The 4,336-nt window shown below is 48.4% G+C and overlaps 1 long non-coding RNA gene across 1 annotated transcript; it reads left to right on the top strand.

The window, feature by feature from the left end:
• The first annotated feature begins 2,019 nt into the window (after positions 1-2,019).
• Positions 2,020-3,321, top strand: LOC309487201. Its single transcript, XR_014201799.1, has 2 exons — positions 2,020-3,056; positions 3,287-3,321. It is a non-coding gene; the product is annotated as an uncharacterized lncRNA (long non-coding RNA).
• The last annotated feature ends 1,015 nt before the right edge of the window (positions 3,322-4,336 follow it).

Raw genomic sequence — 4,336 nt, 5'->3', positions numbered from 1 at the left:
TGGTATAGGAATAACGACCCTACCTCCGACATCGTGGACTACAGAATGCGGGTTCACCTTTTTGGGAACAGTCCCTCGCCTGCCGTCGCAGTGTATGGTATGCGACGGGCAGCTAAGGAAGCAGAAGCTGACTATGGCAGTGATGCAAGAAGATTCATTGACCGCGAATTCTATGTCGACGACGCTTTAAAGTCCTTCGGCACCGAGGAAGAGGCCATCAGCGTCCTCGGGCGTGCACAGAAAATGCTTGCAGCTTCTAACCTCAGGCTGCACAAAATTGCTTCAAATCGACCAGCAGTCATCGAAGCATTTCCATCCGAAGATCGCGCCAAGGACGTCAACAGCCTAGATCTTTTTGTTGATGATCTGCCCATCCAACGTAGCCTCGGATTGTTTTGGAACATGTGCACAGACACCTTCATGTTTCAAATCAAAGATGATCAGAAGCCATTCACTCGCAGAGGGGTACTCTCAACCGTGAACAGCCTCTACGATCCTCTAGGGTTCCTTGCACCCATCACGGTTCATGGAAGACTGATACTCAGGGAACTCACCACGCAATCAAAGGACTGGGACTCACCTCTTCCCAAAGACATGGAGATTGAGTGGACTAGATGGAAACAGTCACTCCAAGACCTAGAGGGGCTCCAGATACCACGCCCTTACACGTCCTTCTCCACCGCGGGCGCGTTAAGAAGAGAACTCTGTGTCTTTGCAGACGCATCAATCAAGGCAATAGCAGCCGTAGCCTACATCAAGGTGACAAGCCACCAAGAACAGACTGAGATTGGCTTTGTCTTCGGGAAAGCGAAGTTGGCCCCCCAGCCTGGTTTGACTATCCCGAGACTTGAGCTCTGTGCGGCTGTACTCGCCATCGAGATCGCCGAGATGGTAGTCACAGAGATGGACACAACATTCGACAACATCACCTACTACACGGATAGCAAGGTTGTATTGGGGTACATCCAGAACCAATCAAGGAGATTCTATGTCTATGTACACAACAGGGTCCAACGAATCCATCAATCACCTTGTTCCGGCCAGTGGAAGTACGTCCCAACGCACCTCAACCCAGCTGACATTGGGTCAAGAACTGTGACACCAGCTTTGCTTAGCAGCACAACTTGGCTCAAAGGACCAGCCTTTCTCCATGATGCGCCTTCGCATTCACCTGAGCTTCAAGAGACTTATAACCTTATTGACCCTGACACTGACTCTGAAGTGCGTCCCCAGGTGGTGACAAGTCTCACACATGTGACCAGAGATGTGGTACACCCACAACGCTTTGAACGCTTCTCCAAGTTCAGCATTCTCCTTACAGCCATAGCACACCTCATCCACGTGGCTCGTTCCTTTGCCCACTCCACCCAGAATGAATGTCAGGGCTGGCACATCTGTCGCTCTACAGAGGAAGAGTTGCTAAGGGCTAAAGTGTGCATTGTGAAGAGTGTCCAGAATGAGTGCTATACAGAGGAACTTAAGTGTATCAACTCAGGATCTAACATCCCATCTTCCAGCAGCCTGTGGAAATTGCACCCCATCATGGACCAAGATCAACTTCTTAGAGTGGGAGGTCGGATTGGACAGTCAGATCTGAGGATGGACGAGGCTCACCCCATCATCATTCCTGGCCGACATCATCTCGCAACCCTGCTTGTGTCTCACTATCATGAAGCAGTGAAACACCAAGGAAGACATCTGACCGAAGGTGCCATTCGAGCGGCAGGGTTCTGGCTGGTAGGCACTAAACGCTGCATCAGCAGTCTGCTTCACAGATGTGTCACTTGTAGAAGGCTGAGGGGGAAGACCGAACATCAGCAGATGGCAGCTCTGCCAGCAGAACGGCTACAAGTAGCACCTCCTTTCACCTACGTAGGTGTCGACGTCTTTGGACCATGGGACGTTGTTTCACGCCGCACAAGAGGAGGAGTCTCCAACTCTAAACGATGGGCTGTGATGTTCTCGTGCATGTGCTCAAGGGCAGTTCACATTGAGGTAATTGAAGCAATGAGTACCAGCAGCTTTATCAACGCCTTGAGGAGGTTCTTTGCAGTCAGGGGCCCTGCAAAGCAGATTCGCTCTGACTGCGGAACTAACTTCGTCGGCGCCTCTCGTGAGCTGGAGATGGACAAGACTAATCCAGGCTTCAACAGTGTGAAAGAGTACCTGGACACCCAGAGCTGCACCTGGGTATTCAACCCGCCCCACGCGTCTCATATGGGTGGCTCGTGGGAACGCATGATTGGCATTGCCCGCCGTATTTTGGACTGCATGCTGCTTGAGCAGAGGAGGTCTCACCTTACACATGAAGTTCTGACCACACTTATGGCCGAGGTAGCTGCAATCATGAATGCTAGACCGCTCATCCCAGTATCATCGGATCCGGAATCGCCTGTCATCCTCACGCCAGCAATGCTTCTGACTCTTAAGACTGGCTCTGCACCACCTCCTCCGTCAGGAAGCTTTGAGGAAGCGCATCTCGTCAGAGAGGAGTGGAAGCGGGTTCAGGGCCTAGCAGACATGTTTTGGAACAGGTGGAAACATGAATACCTCAAAACATTGCAGCTTCGGCACAAGTGGCAAGGAAAAAGGCCGAACCTTATAGAAGGAGACATAGTTCTCTTGAAAGACAATCAGGCGAAGAGAAATCAATGGCCTACGGGCATCATCACAAAAACCCTTCCAGGAGAAGATGGATTGGTTCGGAAGGTTCAAGTTGAAGTCGTCAAGGATGGAACCAGAAAGACCTTTTCTCGGCCCATTACAGAAGTGGTTCTGCTTCTCTCTCCAAAGACTGATTCTGTTAATTAATGTGGGCTCTTTAAAGATCCCAAGCGGGGAGTGTCATGCCGCTTGAAATGCGTTTCTACTTTATTTCAGTAGTTCGGTGTGGTTCGATTATATTTGTAACCATAGTAACGCAGTACCCGTGCACGTAGGGAAACAGGAAATGATATCGTCATACGGTAATCAGCTACAGTAATGCGTGAGCTCTATCAGTCGTCAGTTTCTGTGTCGATCGCTTTTCCTTCTCCCTTTTTGCTAAGGCAACGTCTGTGAGTATTTATCATTGTTTAACATTAGATTACTGCTTATTTTAATTTTGTAAGATTATTGAGAAGGCTAAGTTAGCTTTGTTTATTGCTGCTGGTTATTTTTTTGACTAGCTCGATCGCGTTTATCATATAGGCTACATTGCTATGTTAGCTAAGCTGTGCTATTTACACTGTTACTGTGTATCTGGGTTTGATTAATAATATTGACATCTCATTGTACTGTATTGCAGTTTCACAAAATTCCCAGTAAACTTCATGGAAATGATTCAACTGTGTCCTGGAGTTTCTTGGGAGTGTTTAAGCTGAATGGAACATAGCCCATGACAATCCGCATTCTCATGTATGTGCGCTTGTGCAATAGTATTCCGTCAAAATGGCTGACACGCGGCTAGGGGTCACGTGACTGGGAGATCCCTAATAGGGATTGCCACTGACAAAGTGTTCATAGGCCTAATTATATTTTTGATCACTTCTAATGTTATCCTGTTTTCAGATTCCAGTGACTTGTCCCGGATAGCACACGTATAGGCTATACATCACGGAGACTTCTTGATGCCTGCATTTACATCTGCAAGTGTTCGCTCATCTGCAATAATGTTCCTTTCAGACATTAGAGAAATACCGTATTTTCCGCACTATAAGGCGCACCGGATTATAAGGCGCACCTTCAATGAATGGCCTATTTTAGAACTGTTTTCATATATAGGGCGCACCGGATTATAAGGCGCATAGAATAGAAGATACTGCAGTCAAACGTTTGACTGGGTTTGCGTTATGCAGTGGTCACCAACCTTTTCAAGCCTAAGATCACACCCAAAGTCCAAATGTAAACCAAGATCTACCACTTGCAAAAAAATATGAAAAAACAAGTGGCTGAGCTGTAAAACCTTGTTTATACTCGACGCGTCCGCATGAGCGCGAAGGTAATAAAAAATGCGGAGGCGGAGGCGCGCGCGCGGCAAAATGACGTCATTGTGACAGCGCGCGCGCCTCCGCATCCGAAGATGCACGACTTTGAGCCGAATCTGCCCGAGCAGACGGATATTAGTACATCTCATCACACCGGCACCCAGTTTGCGCGTCTAAATCAGTTGTATGGTCTGGTGTTCAGTCTAAAACAAAACAGTTGCGTCAAGTATAAATGCCTCGTCTGTTTGGGGAGGTGCGCGCGCAGTCAGCGGAGGCTCGCGCTCCGGTGCCAGGCGAAAGTATAAACAAGGTTTAAGTCAGCGGTTGTTTTACAGACATCAATATAAGGCGCCAGATCCATATATAAGGCG

The sequence above is a fragment of the Leuciscus leuciscus genome (assembly GCF_965113295.1).
Source record: "Leuciscus leuciscus genome assembly, chromosome: 22".
NCBI lineage: Eukaryota > Metazoa > Chordata > Actinopteri > Cypriniformes > Leuciscidae > Leuciscus > Leuciscus leuciscus.
This window is presented reverse-complemented; position numbering and strand designations above follow the sequence as displayed.